This window comes from Tachypleus tridentatus, unplaced genomic scaffold (genome assembly GCF_004210375.1).
Source record: "Tachypleus tridentatus isolate NWPU-2018 unplaced genomic scaffold, ASM421037v1 Hic_cluster_2, whole genome shotgun sequence".
In the NCBI taxonomy this organism is placed as follows: domain Eukaryota; kingdom Metazoa; phylum Arthropoda; class Merostomata; order Xiphosura; family Limulidae; genus Tachypleus; species Tachypleus tridentatus.
In genome coordinates this window covers 33,671,979-33,698,698 of record NW_027467782.1, presented here as the reverse complement: position 1 = coordinate 33,698,698, position 26,720 = coordinate 33,671,979, and the positions used below count along the sequence as shown (strand labels likewise).

Here is a 26,720-nt window from a genome sequence, read left to right as displayed (position 1 = left end):
CTAAAACCCGGGTTTCGAAGCTCATGGTAGGCAGAGCACAGATAGCACATTGTGCAGCTTTGTGCTTAATTCTGAACAAACAAACAAACTGATATCCAACGAATTTTCACTCGGAATTTGAAAAGTTTATTACAAAACTATACTGCTTTGAAAATGTAAGTCTTTGTATTCGAAATTTTGAGTAACTTACAAGTTATTGTATCACAAAACAATATGAACTCAAATAATAAATGAGCCATTTATCCCAATCTCATATACACTTTGAAGTACTTTAATTTATAGTTTGTAATTGCAATAATAAACTCACAACTACCGCTACTACCAGCTTTGATCAACATCCGACGTAGAATTTTAGCTTTACACATTTCGTGGGCATTTGTTTGTTTGTTTGGGAATTTCGCACAAAGCTACTCGAGGGCTATCTGTGCTAGCCGTCCCTAATTTAGCAGTGTAAGACTAGAGGGAAGGCAGCTAGTCATCCCCACCCACCGCCAACTCTTGGGCTACTCTTTACCAACGAATAGTGGGATTGACCGTAACATTATACACCCCCACGGCTGGGAGGGCGAACATGTTTAGCGCGACGCGGGCGCGAACCCGCGACCCTCGGATTACGAGTCACACGCCTTACGCGCTAGGCCATGCCGGGCCTTCGTGGGCATGAGCGCCAGTTTTAGTACTAATGCAATATTAAACATTACAGATTAAAATCACATTAATTACTTACCTTAGGATCTGGAGACAACTATTGTGATATCATCCAAGTCCTATTTGTCACCTTTTAATCTCATAATACTGCTAGAATTACAAAATATTCCATTCTACTAACAATGACAAGAATATAAGCATACGTACGCTTTTTAATATTCTTAATATGACGAGAATTTTCTTGCAGATTCGCTTGGCACTTTTTTGGAATTGTAGAGGTCGCTCGATAACACATGTAGCTTACTACGCTGGTCACTGACAATTTTCAAGCAAAATATTGCATTCAATACGTTGGGGTTAAAAGATATGATGCAGTAAAATGTTTATAGATTTATTTATGTGAAGTGATCACCCCAAGGAAAACCAAACGAATCAGGAAAGAAAATTTACAAGAAGAAAAAAGTGAAACATATTTAAATTTTATTGTCGTGTACAAGGACATTGTAAATATTAACCAGTGCAATATTTGTACTTGTAAAAATGTACTGTAACTTGAATTTATCGTAGCTGCTAAGCCTAATGCTGGTCTGTGAGGGTTAATACGAAAACGAGTTAGTTAACCACATAATTAATAATTGTTCATTCTCATTACAAGTAGTGTCTGCCGAATTGTGTAAGTAGATTTGGACAACATTTTAAAATGAAATTATTAGTATAAAACTTATAAGTTGGGACTACATAAATTGTAAATTTACAATTTTAGACTTTAAAGGCAATGGTGAAAACGTGCTTCGAATTGTGGCTCTATTGTAATCAGAAAAGGTATTTCTAGTGGTTGAGTGAGTCCTACAGGTTATTATGGTTTTATTCTTACTGTCACTTGTACACGTGAAGCAACTAGTAAAGCTTCAAGAGCACTTAACAGGGCAAGTACTTCTCTTTATAACTTAATTGTATTAATGACTCTTTATGTGCAAGTTTTAAACTATGAAAACTAGTTTTATAATATTAAATAGTTTTTCATTAAAACAAAATCAGATACAAGACCAAAAACAGCATGGGTAGATAATTGCACTTTGCAGTCACTTCGGATCTTTAGTTAATTGGTTGATACCTTTACCAAAACCTGATTGGCCAAAATACAGATAACTGTTGCACACTTTGTGAAAATTTGATCTACAGCTGGCCACAAAACAGATGTCAACATGCTACAACATTCAGTGATTAAGTGTGCTGATCCTGTATTGATAAAGTAACATTGATACAGGAAAAGAAGAAAGTGACTTGTAAGTTCAAAGTGACAGTGTAGATGTAATGGTTCAGACCTAGAGGTCAAAATTGCATAAAAAACAGGTGTGAAAGAACTGCAAGGTAATTTAAAAGTATGAAGAAAGAGAAAATAAAGGACTGATTCATCTATTCCACTGGAGAGTGCCGAAGACGAAATGTCTAGCAGAACTTCTGAGGATCCCATGGAGTTTGTGACACTGAATGAATGATGCAGATAATCCAAGAATTGAAGTGTAAAAGCAAGACGTTGTGGTATTTCAACATGGCACAGGAGCAATGCCGATTCAATTTGGTATTGAATGCACAACAACATTAAACTTTCCAAATCAAGAAGCTCGATGAAAAGCATCAAGTTTCAGTGCTCTTGAAAAGAACAGTTGATTGCTTGCATTCTGCATGGCAGGATTAAGGATTTTTAGTACTACATTACTTCCAGGAGATCCAGATGATCTTATGAACATGACTGGAAATACAATTAAATCTGATAATACAAAACTATTCTCATATGCCAATAATGTGCAACAAGTTTTGCCAGAAAAAGTTATACTTGCACTGATATTCTAGTCAATGATGTTTAAAGAAATGAAAGATAGATTGAAGAACAAACTTTTGAAATAGCTAGATGAGAATTATCCCACTGATGTGAAGGTCATGGCCTTTGTACCTACTCTGAAAACAAAAAGCAAGAATGAGAACAAATAGTTAATAACATAACATACACATCTTCCAAGTTTACTACTGTGTACTATGGGAGTCAAAAACTTTCAATAGCATTACTAAATCTGCATATTTTTTCATAAAACTTTGTAGGAGATTTTGTTCAACCAGAAAACTCTAAAAGTGAGTTTTAGCTCATTCTAGAATGATTTTATTTATTAAGGATAGCCATTCAGCACAAATCCTGGGTGTCTGGCTTGTGGAAGCAGTGTTAAAAATTTGCAAACAGTCTAAAAAAAGTTGATTTATTTATATCAACCATTTGTAATTTTAATGTATATGAACAGAAACTAAAATAAATGGTTATCTGTGTTGATGGTGGCACTATTTTTCTCTCACTTTGACTATCTGAATTAGATTTACATTGCTTAGCTTTAGGCCAGACCATAAAATAACTTGTTGCAAAATTCATGGTTAAATTTCAAAATTTCTTAATCAGAATGAGAATTGATACATGAGTTAGTTTCATGCAAAGTAATCAATTAATTTTATGAAAATAATCAACTTGTGTGTCCAATTATTACCATCTTCAATATTCAGTAATCAAAATTAATCTTTTAGAGGCAGTTCATGTCTTGCACAGAAAGCTGTCTTTATGTCTGCCTTAGAAATTTCCATGCTACTTGTGAAGTTCTGCTGATTGTGTGAGTGACTAATTTCCTCACACAGGTTGTGTAGTAATGATGGATTACAGTCATGTTGACTAATTGTTTTTCAAATTACATTGTGATGCTTCTTGTTTGGTGATATTGTTTTGTCTGGTGCACATGAGATGGTGTGTCAGGTAAAGATGAGACTGTTTCTTGTTTCTGTTTTTTTATAGTATTCTTTGGCTAGTGTATCAAATCTGATTTTGAAATAACCAAATACTTTGTTGAGGTCAGAAAATGACTGATTTGGGGTATATTCAGTGGTGATGCACATCAACACACACACATCCTAAATAGATCAGATGAATTTAAATTGGGTCTGATAAAGGCAAATTCTGGGTGTTATTTACTTCATTTTACTGCTTTAATATCGTGCTGAAAAGGTGTGGTCAGTTCTTATAAACTTATGAGAAGACAGTGCATTAGCATTCAAAATATTAGTCAAACAAGGTATCCAAGGCTACCTTAACTTTTACCAGTGTTTGAAACTGCAGAATTTTCTGTTGACCTTTTAACATGTCTTTAACACTTTGTAATTTCATAATTATCATCAACATTGTCTGTAGAAAAGTATGAAGAAAAACAGTATGAAAGGCTGTGTAAAATAATACTTCCATATAGTTATCTTATAAGTACCACATTAATGTCAAATTCATAAAGTGTAATTTTCATCTTAACAGCTGTCACATTTTTTTATTTTTAATGAACATTTATTACATAATATGTTTTGAATATTTTAAAACTCTAATTATCTTTGTAATGCATAATTTGTTTACTTAATCAGTGAAATAGTATGCCATGTTTATTAAAGTTATTGATACAAAGGTTCAAACAAATTGTTGGTAATATAAGAGTAATCACACTCTACTCACATTACCTTAGGTAGATCAACAAGTAGGAAGAAAAAGAAGGAAATTGAGGACCTGAACTTGACATTAAAATCTGTAACAACACAGAAAGATGAGAAAGGTAAAATACTACTCTTTATATTAAGAAATAGGTTTTTTTCTGTCACCTTTCCTTGCTTGTGGAGAATGAAGTTAATGTTAGATAACACTGCACAACAAAGTTTTGCTTCTTGAACACTGTTGGGTGTTCCTTATAGATGTTTGGCTGCTGATCATGAAAATCACGTCCACATTTGCCCATTACGTATAGTTTCATTGAAATCTTCAGTTTTGCTACAATGGGAAAACAATATCAGGGCAACTGGAATTTGTCAATGCTTGCTGACTACTCTTGAACACTGGAACGTGATGCACTGGACATTGAATACAAACAAAAATTAGGAGCAAAACACTTTTAATTATGTTGAACTTAATAGTGTATTACAAACATAAACACAATTAAATAAGTTATTGCCAGTAAACAGTTAACTGACTATTTCTCAAAGTTTCTACTGATGAAGCAAAACCAAAACTATATTTGTGCATACCCACCAGATACCTGCCACAATCAGCAAAACCTTTTCAGGAAGCAAAAAATTTAAAAAAAATTGTTGTGCAGTATAATTTTTGTATGGAGTGTAAAGGTTTATTATTTTAATTTTACCTAATACAAATGCTAGATTAGACAAGCTTTCCCATAAGTTATTTCTATGTAATTTGATAGAGAGTGTGAGCAGGAAATTCTGAAATTTGTATATTCCCATTGTTGTATCACTTTCCAGTAACATAACAAGTATGTGATATGTATCTTAGGACAACTGGTGATACCAAAACAAAATTGAGAACAATGTTTTGACCTTCTTAGGTCATCTCCAGATTAACAAAGAAGGAGTTTGCAACAGTTGTCCTGAAATACATTTTTTACTTCAAGTTGGTTTCTCGTCATCACGAAATACGTGATATATTGTTAATCACTTAACCTCTCCCTACATGTTGATATGGCATGTTTTTGTAAACATATAAATACAAAGATTTTTCTTTTTTTCCAGTGTTGCTTTTGCTTGTTTTGAAGTGGTGTAAAATGAGCATGAGAATATGTCAATGTGAGGTTTAATAGTACTAAAAAACATAGGATTTTATAGTTAACTGAAGACTTTTAAGAATTACTACATAAAATGTTATTAATACAGATTATCTTTGGATACATCAATGATCTGGCTGTCTAAGTTGGTGATAAAGGATTTTAAGATATTATTTTTTAGAAATAGCAAATAACATAAGTTGATAACTCTTTCAAACTGAGTTATTCAAGAAAAAGTTAAAATACTTTCCAGAATTATTATGGTTTTTTATACCTTATGTATTATATAGAAACTGAAATACATCATGATGTATTCTACCATATTAATATTGCTCTTGACATGTAGTCTTAAATGTGTTTAAAGATGGAACCTCTTTGCTTTCTACTTTTAGAGATACATTTCCCTGACATAAGTGAGGATTTTTTAGCATTAGTCATATATAAAAGAATTTCTAAAGTGTGGAACATCAGGTTTACAATTTCACCCATTTAAAGTTCTAAATATTTATTTTTCATTATTTTTTTAAGGTCTGGCACTAAAATTGTACTAATGTATAACTTGTAATTATAAATATTTATTCTTTATCAGTGAGAGTTAAATATTTTCTTTCGGAGTGGTTGGAAAGAAATACAGTTTTATTCCATATGAGTTCTGCAGTTATAACACTTAGCAGAGACATAAATCAGGTAGATAATTGTGACTAACCAACAATAATTGGCTTTATAAGTACAATGACATTATTTACGTAGCTAAAACTCATTCAAAACAAAAAGCATAAGCTATTATATTACTGTAATTTTATTGAATGTTATTTTTATACATTTTAAAAATGCATGCTGGTACATTTTATCTGTTTTTATAACTTTAAAAATTAAAACAACTTATGTAACAAGTGTGTGGTACAAGTATTGTGTACATATTAACTAAAAGCATGAATTATTATACTGTACATAACTATCTTTAATATTAAATTAGTTTTCATAATTTTTTGTGTGTTTTTCAATAGTTAGGTCACTGATACTCTTAGGGTGAATCAAAACAAGTGTTCAAAGTCTGCTTTATGTAAATCACACACCACAGCATTGAAGTGTTTTATCTTGTTACTCTCAACATGGCTACAGTTCAGTTATATTCATCTCTTGCAGAAAGGTGATATAACTATTTTAATTTCAGGAACTGATCCTAAATCTGCACTGTATGTTTTTTATAAGTAAGAACAGTGTAAGAAAGGTGACAAATGCAAGTTTTCCCACGATGATGTTGAAAATAAGAGTGAAAAGAAGAGTATTTATGTAGACTTGAGAGATGAAGGTAATGTAGTTTATTTTTTTATCTATGTATCTATTATCTACTAAAAACGTAAAGTATAAAGGTTTTTTAAATCAACTGTATGGTTTTCTGTGTTTGCATTATTAGTGTTAGACTACTGAAGCATTTTAAGAGTTTAAATGGCAATCTTCAGTTGTACCTTTTAGAAAATTAATGTAGATAAATCTAATTCTGTTAAGAGTTTATATCTTTCATTTCAAATATAAAAAAGTTTAAATTCTATATTTTTTGGTCAAGATGAATTTTTATCTAATAAATAATTTGGATTTCAATCAATTATTGCATACTGCACTTGATAAACCAGAATAAACATATGATATCATAGAAGAATATTCCTGCAGCTTTCAAATAGTCAAAAATATTTTCAGAAGTAAAACCACAACAACAAAAGAAACAAAATTCCTGTCTTTGGTATTTTTCCTCTTTTCCCTGAGCCTGACATTGAGGTCACTTGTTCACATTTATGAGAGCTCTGGGTATCTAATATGTTGACAAACCAAATTACTGCTGCAGTAATATATGATCAGTGTATTGACTATAGAATTTCCCATTATAGCTAAACATGCTACTGGTAAGATTTTCCAGGAATTTAATTCAACGTTATATACAGACTAATTCTAAGGAAATTAGATTCATGGGTTTAGCCACTGATTTCTTCTTCTTTTCAGTAAAACAATGTTTCTAAGTAAGAATGTAATCAATAAGAAGACATTTGGAGCCTGTTTTTCTTTGTTTTTAACACTTTTTATTTTAGCCTGTCATATTCCACACCATTTCAAGAGTTTTAGTTTTCCACTACTTTTCATGCTTCCAAGTTGTTTGTTTTGGGAGAGAATTGCTCTTCTCATACTTTTGTTTCTGTTGATACCAGTTCTACCAGGGGACCGGTACATGTTGATAAACTTTACCACACTTCAAATCTGGTTGATATACCTATGGTAGTTGTGACTCAGATGTCATTTGTGTGGCTTTACTCTTATTTACACATGGGAGAATTGAGTATTTCATGTCATTAATGTATGGATTTTGGTAAGTTAGATATTTATATGTCTTTATTCACCTAAGTTATTTTAAATGAATTGTAAATGAGATGTTGATTATTAATTGTGTTATTACTAGATACATTTAATCACTTTGCAAGTACATTAATCTTACATACTTTGTGGTCTCAACAGATTTCATGGCTTTGTTAGTTCATTATTAGTAATTTAACTAGGTATGTTTAGCCTAGATTATTTGTAAGTTACAATTATTACTACTAGTAACATATAATTATTTTATTTTTCAAAATTGTTAATCATGTGCTAAACCATTTTCCCTTCATAATCCACAATTTAAAATTCTTCCCCACAGTGTCCACTTCATTGCCCTATATCATGTTTTCCATTTCAGGACTTTCCTGTTTGTTTGGACAAACCTCAATTTTTTTCACTCTATGATAATTTGTGCTCTTCTCTCTATGAATAACTAGATAATGTTTGCTTCTGCTCATTCACAGTCCATAGACCACACTCCACTGATTCTACAAGATACAATAGAGGGAGGATTCCTCATGACAGTGGGGGAAATCCATTCTTAACTCCTCTCAATAACCCATTCATTTGGGTAGTTTTCTTCTTTTCAACCTCATTTGGGCCCAGCCTTCTCCTTTTCAGGTTTGGAACAAGCAGTTCAAATGTTCTTCACCTCACATTTCTTGCAGTTAAATGTATTCTATCTTTGTGGAGATGTGAACTATGGATCAAACTTGTTTGTATTCACTTTAGTGGGAACTGAGAGATCAGTGAAACTTCTCACCCATACACACTGCCTGCATCCATATAATAGTAACAACATTTACTGGTTCATGTCTTGCATTATGTATTGTATGTTGTAAAATGTTTTTCATTTTAAGTTTAATTTTCTTCATTAGTAAAACTTGTGATTTCTTTACTAATGTGATGTTAACGTGCATCTGCTTACAGAAGAACTGAATCATTTAACCAATCAAAATAAGTGTTTGTAATAATTATTTTAGCAATTAATCAAAATTATGATTGAATCAGTTGTCATGTTAATAATAAACTAATTGAAATTAATGTTTCTAGTTATTCCAAATATCCAGATGATCAAAATATTTGTTAGGTACAAACTTACATAAGAGGCAGGTGTGGGGATGCTTTACGACTTCCATTTCCATTAAATTTACTATTCCTGTCATTGTTACTGCAAAGCTACAGAAGCTATCTATCACTGCACCAATTTTGAACCATTGACTGTCAGCTTTCTGGCTATTTTAATAATAAGGTGTAAATTTATTGTATTTTGATTTTTTTTCTCAACACTGTGTAATGTTTGTACATTACAATTGTATCACTATTATTTAAGGTTGTATAAGCATGAGCAGATCTAGGGCAGGAACCCAAGTGGTCCAGTCATTCATATTTTTAGTAGTTAATAACTTTATTCTTCAGTTTTGTATAAGAGAATGCAGGTGAGGTGAATGGATCCATCGGGGTAAACTTTATGCACATTTTTCAGAGATTAATAATAATATTGTTTAATATTATATTTAAATAGACATTAATTTAAGGTAGAGATCAAGGGAGTTGAAACCCCATCCCTTCTAGCTCTTCTTTTTTAAAGTAATACCTGTATCATTTAATGTTTTTATCTGTGGGGTCTTAACTCCTCCCTCCATTTCCCCCCCCATTCATTTAATTAGGAAAACAGTCAATAGTATTGAAAATAAATATTAGGTTTCAATATCTGTTTGATTGGTCTATTAATTACCTTTATTATTATTTATTTGAATTTACTTTATTTTGAATCTGTAACAGTCAGGTGTAGATTCAGCCATTAACTTATGAATACAATAATATGAACATCAACTGAATGTTTCCCTGGTAAATTATCAGGCCTTGGCTTTTTTCCAGAAATTAACAGTGTGCATGCATTCTAGACTTTATGGAGATTTGTTTTTAATAAAGTTAGCATTATTTTTCTGAATTTATAATGCACAGTGGAGGGATTTAGACATTTTCATTGTTGGTTGGTTAGCTTGGCATTTCATGGTGCAAAGCAACTAGGCTGTCTGCACCAGACATTTTGGTAATGAAGTTAGAAAAAATTACCTTTTTATCTAAATGGTAATAAAAAACTTTATTTTAACCAAAATTTTGAAAAAATTTATGGTTATTATTTCTTACATCATTTGTAGCCCTTATATTTATGACACTTGTAGCTCTTGTAACATATGCCTACTTTAAAATCTGTTTTCATTGTTTGAAAGTTATAATGTCACAAGTGTTTTAGTACTGTTGATATCCAAAATAAGTAAAAATGCAAGTGACAAAAAAGAATTGAAAACAAACTGATGTTTGCAAACACTAAAATGTGAATAGAGGTGTATACATGGTTTTCCTTTCAAAATATAATAATTTATTTCAATTAAAGTTTAAAATGTTTGTTTTTATTTTCCAATTGATCACATTAGTAGAAATAAAGATATAGATTTTAAATTGTTCATTACAACCTATATGAACTAATAATAATAGACTTTCTAATTAATTTTATCACTAATGACTTGTAACACAGGTATAAATAATAAAAACAATGAATGTGATGTACACTTATTAATTAAACCACTAGAAGTCTAATTGGACCCCCTCTTCATAAAAGAAAGAAAGAGAAACTATTCTTGCTATGATAACTATTGTTGAGAAAGTTTAAATGTACTTGGATATAGCACATAGACTATCATGTGTTGATAAAGTTAAAATATAGGTTGTTTTTTATAGCTTTGTAAAGTTTCTTTTGTTGTGAATTCTGAATGTATTTGTGTATAAAATTATATTTTAAAGCTAAAGAAATTTTATTCAAAGAGAAAATGTATGATAACTTTGCATAAGGTAAGTAAGCTTATAGAGTTTAAAGATGGGTTGAACTGATAACAAATCTTATTAAAAGTTTAACATGATAATGAATGTATAGTGTTTGGAAAAAGTTTTGTCATCATCAGGAAAGATAGGCCTTGTGCAACACAACAACATGGTATCCAGCTAAAGTGAAGCCCTTTCAGATACCTTATGCAATGAAATACAGTGGAGCGCCGTTAAGATGCAGTATTTGGGGAGTCAACCTTGTTAACCACGGCTTAATAGGTCCACGGATTAAACCTTTGTGACTGAAAAGCCGAAGTCGCCAACAGCTCAGAAACTGAAGTGATGTCTATTGGGTGTGTGGCTAATATTTATACAATTCCATAAAAATATTGGATTATCGAATTTAAAATAATACTTTAATTATTGATCACTTTTTCACGGATTTACCGCGGATTAAGTTTAATGTATGGAGAGGTGTGATTCGGTAACAATGGCAGCCTCCATAAAGCTGGCATACAGAGCGGATAAGGTAGATTAACGGTCAATTTCTACTGTAATATATTCTATTTATTTCCCAAATTAAAGCAAATCCTTTTTAAATATCTCCTTGAAGTTATAAAGCCAGGATTAAATTTGTAAGCCACGTTTTGCACTTTCTTAAATTAGCGGTGAGCAGCGATAATCCTCGCTCATATTCGTCATGTCAGTGTCAACGACAAGGAGAGTGTGAGAAACTTTAGAAAGCCAGGTAGTAGATTTAATACATCAAAATTCTGGGACAAGACTTGCTACAGCGGCTTAAGCAATTTCGCGGTTTAATGGCGCTCCACTGTACCTTACAAAGCAGGAAGCTGAGGCAATGTTGGAAGCTGGAATTGTTAAGCCTTCAAATTTAGCCTACCATTTACCAGTTTTAATCACAAAAATTAGAGATAGGTTAACTGTTTCTAAATAAATTTCCAAAAGCTGAATCTTGTGATGAAGTTCAACTCTGAAACTATGGACAACCTAGAAATTATAAGGTCAGGTTCTCTTCAAAGATCAACCTCAGTAAAGGTTATTGCCAAATCCTAATGAAGACAGGATTTACAGAGAAGACAGCATTTTAATACTAGATGGATTTACCAATTTCAGCAGGTGCCATGTCAACTCTGCAGAAACATTCAACTGTATGATAAGGATGATGCTGTGCAACACCACCAATATCAAGCACTATTCAGATGCCATCCTGACACTGTGAAATGGGATAACAACAAAATGTTTTGTTACCAACTGGAATATAGAAAGTTTAATAACTAAAATATCAGAAAGCTCACAAATAAGTCTGTTTTAATATTTATACATTATGAGTGTCAGTATCAGTTTTTTTAAATAGATGAATGTGTTTCATGGTAACCACAAGTTTCATCACATGTTAAGTATACCATCACTGAGATGTTTTGAGAGAACAAACCAAATGCATCACCTTTACAGTTACAAATTTATATATGATCTGTACATGTCTGACTGTCAAGTTTTTAAATGACAAAAATGTATTTTCTGTGTGTTTAATGCTTAAAAACAACATTAAATAGAAATATTTTATAACTTATGTACTTTCCATCCAAGTGGTATTGTAAACAAGTTAGAAAATCTTGATTTTCTGTATTAGAACTTACTTTTTTAGTGGGGGGTTTCTTAAAAATGCTTAACAAGTTTACAATTTTTGTAAATTAGTTCTGTTTAAGGATTTAAACATCTACAGTTTGTATTTATTACCACCAGTTAAGAGTACTTATGAAAGAAGCAAAAATTATGCAAAGGACAACATTAAATAATGTTCCTCTTCTTTTTTTGTTACTAAATCCCTAAGAATTGTGTGCCCTACTTTGTGGAAAATAATTCCTTGAATTCCTTGAACTGATCAATTACACTCAACCCATTAGTACCACACCTTTTATAACCCATACAAGAAAAGCACATGCTTACTCCTTAATTTTTTTCAACCACAACATTATTCTAACGTGATATCATTTTTAATTTTTTCTTTCACTCTTTTTTTTTTCCACTAATTTTCACATGACAGCTTTCATCTTTTTAACAGTTGCCATTTTTAGTTAAACAATTTATTTATCTTCATTATTTGAACAAAATAAACATTCTAGAACATTACTTAATAAATATTTACAATATCACAATATCTTGCAATTTGCTACCATATTCACTAAGTAGTAAAATTGTACAATTTGATGACAGTATTTTATTTGGTGAACATATTAAAAAATATGTTTACAAACACTGCAACTTAATAAAATCATAATGTGTTTATTAAAAAGTAAAAAACAGTAATTATAAACAGAGCATCAACAAAATAACTTTATTATGCTTTAAGCAATCTCAAGTTATGCAACCTCTTTGCTTCATACAATATACATTTCAGTGTATAGGTATATTATTAAACCTGATGATGACAAAACTTTTTCCAAACACTATACATTCATTATCATGTTAAACTTTTAATAAGATTTGTTATCAATTCAACCCATCTTTAAACTGTATAAGCTTACTTACCTTATGTAAAGTTATCATATATTTTCTCTTTGAAGAAAACTAAAACTATAGCTTTAAAATATAATTTTATACACAAATACATTCAGAATTCACAACAAAGGGAACAGAAAGATAAGTAATTAATATGATTTTAATCTGTAATTTTTGATATTGCATTAGTTTTAGAACTAGCGCTCACACCCACGAAATGTGTAAAGCTAAAATTCAATGTTGGATGCTGATCAAACTCAAAAACTAGTAGTAGAGGTAGTTGTAAGTTAATTATTGCAAATACAATTTAAAGTTCTTCAAAGTGTGTATGAGACTAGGATAAATGGCCCATTTATTATCTGAGTTCACAATATTTTGTGACACAATAACTTGTAAGTTACTCAAAATTTCGAATATTTGTTGGACATCAGTTTGTTTGTTTAGAATTAAGCTCAAAGCTGCACAATGGGCTATCTGTGCTCTGTCCACCAGGGGCATCGAAACCCAGATTTTAGTGGTGTGAGTCTGCAGACATACCGCTGTGCCATTAGGGGCTTGGACGTCAGTATGAGCAATTTTCTAACATCTAAATTGAATTTTATTAGGTGTCAGTTAAGTCCTCAAATGTTACCTAAGAGTATTAATAATAGACGTAATACACTTAGCAGATTAAGTGAAAAATATTAATTCTTAAAGCTTTTGTCTTTGATTGATAATATAGTATCAAAGAAACTGCTGTTGTGGCATATAATACAACTCATTTAGGACATTCATTTGAAGCATTCTTGGAAATTTCATACACACACATATATATTCTTGTGGGATCACTGGCCATTAACAGGGAGCCAAAGGGTCTAATATTACTGAAGATGAAAACATTTTTAAATTGTTCAGTTACTTATTTTGCTTATGCTTGTGATTTTTTTGGATAAAATACAAATAATTTTCACAATAAAATGTTATTACATAAATTTCAAATATTTGCACATTTTATAGAAATGTAATATAAAAACATTTTCACCATTTTAGTGCTAATTTGATAAAAAATACGTATATACTGACTATACTTCATATATGTATATATACAGTCATAAACTATAGCAGTTTATAAAATAATTTTAAAAATATTTTAAGTGTAATATTTTTATCATTTGAGTTATCTATGATTACACAAGATAACATCTACACTCTCACATAATTTTGAAAGGTATTTTTTTGAACATTTAATTATTTTCCTATTGTAAATAATATGATATGATGATGGATTTCTGATGAATCTTTGTAGGTAATGGAGCCTTTTTAACAATAAAATATTGTTTTCACTGCATAATGCTCCTGTCTTACTGGTAAATATCAGTTATTCTCTTTGAAATGAAACATCTGTTTTCAATTGCCTAACTTTAAACTTCATACAACTTTTGAACCACTTACTTAATCAAATAAAATTCTGGTTCTTATTCCATAGTATCAACTATTATTTGTATCTTGATAAAATTATTGCAAATATTAACAACAAAGGCACCATATATAAATATACTCTTTAAAAAAAGAAAGGCAAAAGGGATATTTTTGTTATTTTAAAGAGAAATATATGTAATAACGTTACAAGCTCAGAGTATGTGATGTTACACGTGTTAAGGCACTAATTGTCAGACCAAAATGACAATAAAAGTTGTGCACTTTGAAAACGGAGGAAAACATCGGATTTTCGCCAAAACGCATGCGTATCCAATAAATTTGTTTGAGAGATCTGCAAAAAACGGCTCGTTTGGGTTGAGAAAATATTTTACATAGAAGAGCGAACAACGTTTCGACCTTCTTCGGTCATCATCAGGTTCACAAAGAAAGAGGTAACTGACCGAAAGCTACCTGAGTGTCGGAATGTAGAGGGCGGTATTAGATGTTTGAATATATAATTTATTTATTTTATTATATTAATATAGCACCATCACAAGGCTATGGAATCGTCACCAACAACATGGATCAACTCGTGACCGTCCACGATCTGGCAGACCTCGTGTGACCACGCCCGCACAGGATCACTACATCCGGTTACGTCACCTTCGGGATAGGACCACCACTGCGACGTCTACTGCTTCAACAGTCCTTTTGCACATTCGAGGGAATCTTACGGACTTCGCCTTTGCAGACTTTGGATGTTCAGCAGTGACTGTGCAAAGTTTCACACATGTCGCACAGAACTACCCGGAATAAACTTGTTAACAATATGTCTTATATTCTGCCTTTTGCGTTTCTTTTTTTGAAGACTATATGTTTTGAATCCCATTAGAAAATAATAGTGGTGTAAAGGTTTAAAATTATTTAAGTATGATTATTTACACACATTGAAAAACCTTCAGTAGTTTAATGTATTTGATTGAGGTGAAAAAAGCTAAAAGAATTAGGAATCGTTTTTTTTAGAGAAATTTATAATTTGAAAACAAGAAGGCTATTTTAACTTTGATATAAGATTTTGATGTGGGCTACCATTGCATTTAATAGCTTATAAGGCTCACTGGCATACAACAACTACAGTAGTGGTTGGAATACTATTGATGTAAGTAGTTTGTTATTACAACAGTTTTTATGATATGAAGTTTGTGAATGTTAACTTAGAAAAGGTATTCACTCCATAACAACTGTTATACAAGTGTTCATTGTCTGTTCCCTAGTAGGACATAGGTAAGTCTTTGAATTTATAATGCTAAAGTCAGGGTTTTGATTCCCCTTGGTAGACACAGCAGATAGCCCGTTGTTGCTTTGCTATAACAAAACAAACACATTCTGTCTGATATGTCTAGAATATTATCTACCATCCACTCACCGTATTGTCTGACTGAAATTATATATGAATGAAATCATTAGATCATTAATGCATGTAATAAACCTTTGAAGTCCAAAGTACATGTAGTTTTTAAATTAATTAATGCATTCAGAGGGAGATTTTAAGTTTCTAACTTGTTATATTATATTCTTAAAGTTTATTTGTAATTTTTCTCTATTTTTTTCACACAACTATTTAAAAGTTATTATATTTTATTAGAATATCTCTCCTTTATGATTGAACCTTTTTACATTTATTATTCATGTAAAATAATAACATTTGGTCAATCTAGAATCTCGTAAAGCTGAAAAAATATATATCTGAGACAGCTCATATCATTATGTTTTCATCATCAACTTTGAGGGTTATTTTTAGGAGTCACAAGACGATGAAAAAATTCCGTACATATAAAAAATTTGCTAATGTGTTCATGGGCTATGTAGCAGTGGTAGTGGATTTATCAAGTGGAAGCTGACGTATGCTCTCCATAGAGAGCCATTGTGTGGGTTTTCTGTACATTAAAACACAGCTGGCTACAGTACAATGTTTTATCACATTAGACAGGACTTAGTGTACAAACACTACTGGTATGTATTTTTTTTTCTGGTCATAATCAGCTATGTTTTTTGAGTGGTTGTGATACATGCTTTATTAAATAGTGGGGTTTAACTACATTGCTTTATTAGGTAATTATAGCCTTTAGGTGTTAATTATCATCCCTATCTGGTAAAACATAACAGAAGTGATCATGTTGTATATTTTGTTTTTTAGTGAGGTATGAGTTTAGTGCATTATGTAATCATAGTATTTGATTTTTGTCCTGTTGAGATGTTAATCCAGTGTTTTGGTATCATGAAAATTCTATTCAAAAGTAATAATATCTAGATATTTTCAAACATTTGTTAACTTTTCATACAATCGTTGTCTTCAGTAATTTTTTACTCGTGAAAAAATTTAAAGGAACTCAACATTAACAGTTTTTATACCCCTATAAAAGTGTTTCTTGTGCATAACATCAGGGTCAGAAAAGCAAGAACTTGTTTATCCTTTTTAATAATACTAAAATATTAGTGTATAAACATTTGATCATTTTTTAGGTTTCGTAATGTCATTAAAACTTTTAATTACTTTTCCATTATTTACAATTTGTTACCCTCTTGTAAGTTACAAAAAACAATGTGCTCATTACCTTTGAAGGAGTTTCAAAATGACAGGGTTTATAATTTTGTTGTTTTCTGACAATAATTTTATAATAGCTCAGGCTGCAAGCTAAGAAGTGATGCATTAAATTAATCCTGATTCTCCTTTATTATGTTTATAAAGAATACTTGATTATGAGTTCCAATAAAAAATTGCTAGGTTTATCAGCAGCTTTACTTAAAACCTCCAGATACCTACCTTGTAGCTTAATATTGGAAAATGTCACTACTACAGCAGCTTCTTGGATATAAAACATGGAAATTATCAGTCAGGTTTTCAAAGAAATCTATGCAGTCTTGATGACATTCTGTAAACCCTGACATAATGTGATTGGGATTAACTTGTTGCTGCTTGCTGGTAATATCAGCAGCAGGTTACCACAGATATATTTTGTTCTTACCATACATATACAGTAAATGCCATTGAAATAATGTGCTTTATGTAATTTCAGATTACTGTACCTATATAAGCAGCTGTTTTATGTGGGACGAAATTCTCCTGCAGGGTTAAGAACCAAAAAGAACAAACCAACATTTACTATTATAGAGTATATATAGCTGCAAATTTACAGTATGACTTAAATGAGTCTTATAAATCATAATGATCAAGTCTGATTGTAAGCACTTGTCTGTAATGGCAGATTCATTGCTCTTAACTTTAACCCTCTGTTCCTGGAAACATTTCTTGAGACGTCTCTGAACTAAGTAGTTTAGAAATAGTAGATATTTTATTTTTACCTAAAAACATTGAATGAATTTTTATTTCTTAAAAAGTTATAGAAGTTGCAATTTAAGAGATGTTTTCTTGTAGGAAAGACAAATAAAAAGTTCACTAACATAAGTTTCAGTATTAAATGATAAAGAGAAAAACAAACAAACATGCAAATCAGGTACATATTGTAATGATGCTAGGAAAACACTAGGTAAAAAAAATCAATTAAAACAAACAAAATATAGGAGTTTAAGAGTGTTTACAAGAGAATAACTTATTGTTTAATTTTAAAAGTATAATAAAGAGAACAGACTACTAATATTCATCACTGGTACAACTCACTTACCATTTCAAACAATACAATAGTCTTCTTCCACTAGATGGTTCGTGTTTAACCTTCCAGTCCTCTTTACCTCAAAATTAATATCTGTAATGTTAAACATCTTTTTTCTTGATCATTTAATGGGAGTGTGTACAAAGAGAGCATACTCATATCAAGAATTTCAACTTACATTCTTAGTCCAGTGAATAATGTCACTCCATGACCTTTGTTCACTGACAGCATTGGTCATGAAACATTGGTCAGACTTGCGGGGGTCAATTATCTGTTATAGCCGTTCGGTTACTCCCGAAGGACAAGGCGCTGAGGTCATGGTAGCATTGCAAAACTGGATCAAGTAATAGACAATTTACCGACTTTGTTCGGTGAAGTACTCGTGTAATGTGCGTTCTGATTACTGATTTACAGCATATAATGTTCATATCACAACGTTCACACAATGTTACATGACAACGTTGATTATTCGCTATGAAGTGACTGCATTTTGACGATTTCATAACAGCGTTATGGTATAACGTGACCAAATCACAACCAAATTGTGGCAACACATGACGTTGCAACTCTCATATATGGGACACTGGACATTACTTGGATAAGAGGGGAAAACATTTCATTTTGAAATTCATTTCTAATTATGTAACATCAATTTGGCGCCCCCAACCCCGACACTGCGCCCGGGGACAGATGTACACCCGTGACCCCCCCCTTCCCTAGCTACGCCACTGGCGAACGTGTAATCTTTTTAAGCCAAAAATCATGAACGGTAGAACTTTCTATTTAAAACACCAATAAAAAGTATTTTAATTAGTAAAGAAAAATCCTACCAGGAATAATATATTTTTGTGTGATAATCCTCCATATGAAACAAGCATCTCAACGTTACTTGTTTCAGATTACCCTTAGTAACTACAAGTACTTCTCATTACTTTCGCCCGGCATGGCCATGTGGTTCAAGCACTCGACTTGTAATCCAAGGGTCGCGGGTTAAAATCCTCGTCGCACCAAACATGCTCGCTCTTTTAGAAGTGGGTGCGTTTTAACGTAACGGTCAATCCCACTATTCGTTGTTAAAAGAGTAATGCAAGAAATTAGCGGTAGGTACTGATGATCAGCTGTCTTCCACCTACTCTTACATTACTAAATTAGGGACGACAAGCGCAGATAGCCCTCAAATAGCCTCAAGCGAAACAAAAACAAATATTGATTTTCATACTTGGATTTTGTATAATTATAGTATATATGTCGATGTGTTTCTTAGTGAATGCCTGGATTTGGTATGATTATAGTAAATATGTGGATGGATTTGGTATGATTATAGTATATATGTCAATGTGTTTCTCAGTGAATACCTGGATATGGTATGATTATAGTAAATATGTGGATGGATTTGGTGTGATTATTGTATATATGTCGATGTGTTTCTTTGTGAATACCTGGATTTGGTATGATTATAGTAAATATGTGGATGGATTTGGTATGATTATAGTATATATGTCGATGTGTTTCTCAGTTAATACCTGGATATGGTATGATTATAGTAAATATGTGGATGGATTTGGTATGATTATAATATTTATGTCGATGTGTTTCTTAGTGAATACCTGGATTTGGTATGATTATAGTATATATGTCGATATGTTTGGTATGATTATAGTATTGATGTCGATGTGTTTCTTACAGAATACCTGGATATGGTATGATTATAATATAGAGGTCAATGTGTTTCTTAGTAAATACCTGGATTTGGTATAGTTACGGTGTTCACGTCAATGTGTTTCTTAGTAAATACCTGGATTTGGTATAGTTACGGTGTTCACGTCAATGTGTTTCTTAATGAATACCTGGATTTGGTATAATTATGTTGATGTGTTTCTTAATGAATATCTGGATTTGATATGATTATGGTATATATGTCGATGTGTTTCTTAGTGAATCGTTTCGGTAATCCAATTAGGTATTTGCTTATGTGTTTGACATAATAATTGCAGGATGACAAAAGTGAAGTTATTTATTTCTAAAATTTTAATGTATTTGTTTGTTTGACATTATGCATTTTTTATGAAGTGTCCATTATTACTATTTTTTGCATCGATGTTTTTTTTTTAATTTGAAAATTGGGGTTTCGTCTTATATCTTTATAGAATTGCTTTGTTTTTCTTTAGTAAATGTAAGACTCAATATCTTGGTATAATAATTTTTAGCCATCAAAATACTTTGATTTCACGAATTCATGTTCATTCCGACATACATCTATTTATTAAATATTATTTGTGTTACATTAACATGAATAGTACATAGTATTTCTGTAAATATTGCAATCTCTTTGAAGTTTGATTTAGTTATTAATATTTTATCTTCAACTGCATCATAACACAATTTTATATAAACTCGTTTTATAGTATTTGTCTGTATTTGGAAAGATTATGGAAACAATATATATTTACATAAGTATAATATAAATGGTAAAACAACATGCGGAAACTAAAATGTCTTTGTAGTTTTTCTTATATGAATGAAAGCAGCGAGAAATTTAATGTGAACGTGTATCAAATTTATAATAATTGCCAACAAGATTCATACACACAAAAACAATATCAAGTCCTCTATCTGGCATGATAATAACTTTCAAGTTGATATAGATGCAGTTCACTTAACGAGGAAACTAGCTAACTCTATTATTCGCTGGACTCACGCCGTTTATAAGCTGACTTTTAACCGCGGAAAATATCTAATGTCCTCGTAAAAATACTATCGTCTAAAGTTAAATGGTTTGCAGTGTTCGACATCAATGAACGTTCTTGGTCAAATATAGGTAGTTTTTTTTTCGATTAATAAGCGTTTATAACAGTTATCAGTTCTGAGGTTTATAGTATACTAACTGTTACAAACTAACAATATATGCTATTTCTCAGCGAGTTTGATGACTATCTTTCATAATCATTAGACAAAGTTCAAATTTCAGTTGGCAACAATACTGGCAGTAACTAGAACTTAAACACACATATCTGCAATTGATGATTCTTTACTCTAGAATCTTCTACAAATTTATAAAATAGAGGAGAATTTCGCAATACATATTTAACACAAGAAGTGGCGTATATTTCTAAATATTAATATACATTTAACTAAAAGAATCGTTCATATTAAAATAAATATATGTTAATGAAATGCCGTTACAATCGAAACTACGTGAACTAAACCTAGGGTTTGTTTGCTTGTTTTTGAATTTCGCACAAAGCTACTCGAGCTAATCTGTGCTAGCTGTCCCTAATTTAGCAGTGTAAGACTGGAGAGAAGATAGCTAGTCATCACCGCCAACTCTTGGGCTACTCTTTTACCAACGAATAGTGGGATTGACCGTCACATTATAACCTTCCCACGGTTAAAAGGGCGAGCATGTTTAATGTGACGGGGACTCTCAAAGTAATTACAGGTATTAGAAAATATTTCTTCTGTCTGGTGATAAGGTGGAGTGAGAAACTTCGAATTCAGAAATAATCCGCGAAGTACAAATGACTCAATAAAGGAAAATGAATACTGAATACTACATGTTGTCTTCGTTTCTTTGTACCAGAAACATTACGCGAAAAGTAACACAACAAAATATGTTTTGTGAGGTGGATAGACTTAAAAGTACATTATTTTGTTATTTTGCTTCTCTTGTACTCCTGGAAGGTTCTACATTTATGTTATTTCCTCTGAGACCTGAATATCCACCTCGGTGTTTGCCTTATATGGAGACTGCTACTCCTTTACCAACGAATAGTGTGATTGACTGTAACATTATAAAGCCCCCATGGCTGGGTGGGCGAGCGTGTTTGGTGTGACCGGGATTCGTACCCGTGACCCTCGGATTCCGAGTCGAACACCTTAACACGCTTGGCCATGTCGGGCCATATATGTATATATACAGTCATAAACTTTCGCAGTTTGTAAAACAATTTTAAAAATATTTTTAGCATAATATTTTTACAATTTGAGTTATCTATAAGTATATAAGATAACGTGTACACTCTTGCATAATTTTAAAAGGTAATAGTTTTTATACATTTAATTATTTTCCTACTGTAAATTGTTGTTTTGTTTTTGAATTTTGCGCAAAGCTACTCGAGGGCTACCTGCGCTAGTTGTCCCTAATTTAAGACTAGAGGGAAGGTTGCTAGTCATCACCACCCAATGCCAACTCTTGAACTACTCTTTTACCAACGTACAGTTGGATAGACTGAACCATTATAACGCCTCCACAGCTGAAAGGTCAAGCATGTTTGGTAAAAGACTAACCTAGGGTTGGCAATAGGTAGTGTTAAGTCGTTGCTCTTCCGAGACCCTCAGATAACAAGTCGCATGCCTTAACCCACATGGCCATCCCGGGCCACCAACTGTAAATAATATGATATGATGGTGGATTTGTTAATGTATCTTTGTATGTATTGGAGCCTTCTTAACCATGAAATATTGTTTTACTGCAAAATACTTACAGGTAAATATCAGCCATTTTCTTTGAAATTAAACATCTGTTTTCAATTTTCTAACTTTGAACTTCATACAACTTTTGAACCACTTACTTAATCAAATGAGATTCTGGTTCTTATTCCATAGTATCAACTATTATTTGTATCTTGATAAAATTATTGCAAATTTTAACAACAAAGACACCATATATAAATATGTTTTGAATCCCATTAGAAAATAATGGTAGTGTGAAGGTTTAAAATTATTTAAGTATGATTATTTACACACATTGAAAAACCTTCAGTAGTCTAATGTATTTGACTGTGGTGAAACAAGCTAAAAGAATTAGGAATCTTTTTTTTAGAGAAATTTATAATTTGAAAACAAGAAGGCTATTTTAACCTTGATATAAGATTTTGATGTGGGCTACCATTGCATTTAATAGCTTATAAGGCTCACTGGCATACAACAACTACAGTAGTGGTTGGAATACTATTGATGTAAGTAGTTTGTTATTACAACAGTTTTTATGATATGAAGTTGGTGAATGCTAACTTAGAAAAGGTATTCACTCCATAACAACTGTTATACAAGTGTTCATTGTCTGTTCCCTAGTAGGAAAGAGGTTAGTGTTTGAATTTACATTGCTAAAATCAGGGCTTTGATTCCCCTTGGTGGACACAGTAGATGGCCTGATGCTGCTTTGCTATAACAGAACAAACACATTCTGTCTAATGTGTACAGAATATTATCAACCATCCATTCACCATATTGTCTGGTTGAAATTATTTATGAATGAAATCATTGGATCATTAATGCATATAATAAACCTTTGAAGTCCAAAGTTATTATATTTTATCAGAATATGTCACTTTTATGACTGAACCTTTTTATATTTATTATTCAGGTAAAATAATAACATTTGGTCAATCTACAATCTCTTAAAGGTGAAAAAAAATTATATCTGAGGTAGCTCATATCCTTATGTTTTCATTATCAGCTTTGAGGGTTATTATTAGGAGTCACAAGACAATGGAAAAATTCCATACATATAAAAAATTTGCTAATGTGTTCATGTGCTATGTAGCAGCAGTAGTGGATTTATCAAGTGGAAGCTGACATATGCTCTCCACAGAGATCCATTGTATGGGTTTTCTCTGCACAAAACCACAGCTGGCCACTGTACAATGTTTTATCTGATTAGACAGGACTTAGTGTACAAACAGTGCTGGTATGTATTTTTTTTTCTGGTTATAATCAGTTATGTTTTTTGAGTAGTTTTGATACATGCTTTATTACATAGTGGGGTTTAACTACATTGATTTGGTGATTATGTTGTGAATTTCATTTCCTGAAGAAAGGTAATTATAGCCTTTAGGTGTTGATGATCTTCCTTATCTGGTAAAACATAACTGGAGTAAACATGTTGTATATTTTGTTATTCAGTGAGGTATGAGTTTAGTGCATCATGTAGTCATAGAATTTGATTTTGGACCTTTTGAGATGTAAATGCAGTGTTTTGTTATCATGAAAATTGTAGTCAAAAATAGTAATATCAAGACGTTTTCAAACATTTGTTAACTTTTCATAAGTCTATACAATCACTGTCTTCAGAAATTTTTACTCATAAAAAATCTAAAGGAACTCAACACTGACAGTTTTTATGCCCCTGTAAAAGTGTTTTATGTGCATAACATCAAGGTCATAAAAGCAAGAATTTGTTTATCCTTTTTAATACTACTAAAATACTAGGGTATAAACATTTGATAATTTTTAGATTTTATAATGTCATTAAAACTTTTAATTACTTTTCCATTATCTACAATTTTTACCCTCTTGTAAGTTACAAAAACACAATGTGCTCATTACCTTTGAAGGATTTTCAAAATGACAGGGTTTATAATTTTGTTGTTTTCTGACAATAATTATATTTGCTCAGGCTGCAAGCTAAGAAGTGATGTACTAAATTAATTTTAGTTCTCCTATATTGGGTTTATGAAGAACACTTGATTATGAGTTCTAATAAAAATTGCTAGGTTTATCAGCAGCTTTATTTAAAACCTCCAGATACCTACCTTGTAGCTTAATAATGGAAAATGTCACTACCACAGCAGCTTCTTGGATATAAAATATGGCAATTGTCAGTCAGGTCTTCAAAGAAATCTATGCAGTCTTGATAACATTCTGTAAGCCCTGACATAATGTGATTGGGATTAACTTGTTGCCACTTGCTGGTAATATCAGCAGCAGGTTACCAAAGAGATGTATTGTTCTTATTATACATATACAGTAAATGCCATTGAAATAATGGACTTTGTGTAATTTCAGATTACTGTACCTATTTGAGCAGCTGTTTTATACAGGGTGAAATTCTAATGCAGGGTTAAGAATGTAAAAGAACAGACCAACATTTACTATTATGTAGTATATATAGCTGCAAATCTACAATATGACTTAAATGAGTCTTACATATTATAAATGATCGAGTCTGATTGTAAGCACTTGCCTGTAATGGCAAATTCATTGCTTCTGACTTTAACCCTCTTCCTCTAGAAATATTTCTTGAGACATCTCTGAACCAAATAGTTTAGAAATAGAAGATATTTTATTTTTACCTAAAAACATTGGATGAATTTTTATTTCTTAAAAAGTTATAGAAGTTGCTGTTTAAGAGATGTTTTCTTGTAGGAAAGACAAATAGAAAGTTCACTAACATAAGTTTCAGTACTAAATGATAAAGAGAAAAAAACAAACAAACATGCAAATCAGTAACATATTGTAATGATGTAAGGAAAACACTAGGTAAAAAAAATCAATTAAAACAAACAAAATATAGGAGTTTGAGAGTGTTTACAACAGGATAACTTATTGTTTAATTTTAAAAGTATAATAAAGAGAACAGACTACTAAAATTCATTATTTTACTGATAAATTGGAATAGCTGATGCAGCTCACTTACCATTTCAAACAATACAATGTTCCTCTTCTTCAAGATGGTTGGTGTTTAACCTTCCAGTCCTCTTTACTTCAAGATTGATATCTGTAATGCTAAATATTTAGCTCTCCAAAGTAGTGCATCTTTCTTTTTGATCATTTAGTAAAAGTGTGAACAAAGAAAGTAGGCTCATATCAAGAATTTCAACTTACATTCTTTGTCCAGTGAATAAGGTCACCTCATTACCTTTGTTCACTGACAGCAATGGTCATCACACATTTTCAGTCATTATCATACTTGGTCAACCATGAATATTTTAGTTGTAACCTAGTTAACCTGTATTCTATATACAATACTAAAACATACCTATGAGTGTAAGAGAACAGAGGATAAAAGAACTAAAATAAAGTGAAGTTAATAAATTTCTGGACCTCATATTGCATTTAAGACATTGTAAAAATCAAGTAAGTAAGATTGAGGCATAATTGTTAGTGTTCCTAAGGTCTTCTAGACAATATATGTTAGTTAATCATAAGGAAAACAAGATTTTAGGTTGCATGCAGGGAAATGCTGAGTAAAGAAGAGTAAGAAGTGATCTTATGAAAGCTTATAAGATTATTGGAAGGGGAGTCACCTTCCATAAAAACGTCAGGTGACTTTCCTTCTCGGGTTTTTTCTCTTTTCTCTCCCTTTGCACCACTACAACACGCTTGAGACTCACTGGACCTATTTCTCACTAAAAACTTGTCTAATAAGATTTGTTTTTGCCTGCATTTTAAAATGTTTCAGAAGTAAGACATGGCATTGTCATTGAAAAGGTTTATGCTGCAGTTTGCTACAGCTTTGTCAGGGTGAAATTTTTCCACAAAACTTTGCAACTCTCCCTATTTTCCACACTTTCCTTGATTAATGAACTAGGAACACCCTCCCTTCCCTCCTCCTCATCTGAAGACAATTCCTCAGTGTTGCCTTCTGTTGCTGCTCCTTCTGAAGGTCTTGGAGTTCTTCCATGGTGAGCTCAGTGTTGTGGTCTTCCACCAACTCCTACACATCATCACCACTCACATTCAAGCCCATACACTTGCCTAGTGAGACAATATCCTCGACAATAGGCTCAGACTCAAAGTCTTCAAAATCTCTATCTGCGACTGAATCTGGTTGCAATTTCTTCCAGGTTGAGTTCATGGTCCTCAAAGACACTTCCTTCCAGGCTTTGTCTATGATCCTCAAGCAATGGAGATTATTAAAGTGATTTTTCCAGAACTCTCTGAG

The 26,720-nt window shown here is 31.8% G+C and overlaps 1 long non-coding RNA gene across 12 annotated transcripts; it reads left to right on the top strand.

Annotated features, from left to right (window-relative positions):
- The first annotated feature begins 938 nt into the window (after window positions 1–938).
- LOC143242178 (uncharacterized) lies at window positions 939–17,850 on the top strand. Of its 12 annotated transcripts, XR_013022529.1 has the most exons (5): window positions 964–1,321; window positions 4,188–4,274; window positions 6,486–6,585; window positions 7,475–7,632; window positions 14,930–17,850. It is a non-coding gene; the product is annotated as an uncharacterized LOC143242178 (long non-coding RNA). The 12 variants fall into 12 exon arrangements; XR_013022524.1 differs by lacking the exon at window positions 7,475–7,632 and having other exon boundaries at window positions 939–1,321; window positions 6,448–6,585; XR_013022525.1 differs by lacking the exon at window positions 7,475–7,632 and having other exon boundaries at window positions 944–1,321.
- Window positions 17,851–26,720: the final 8,870 nt, after the last annotated feature.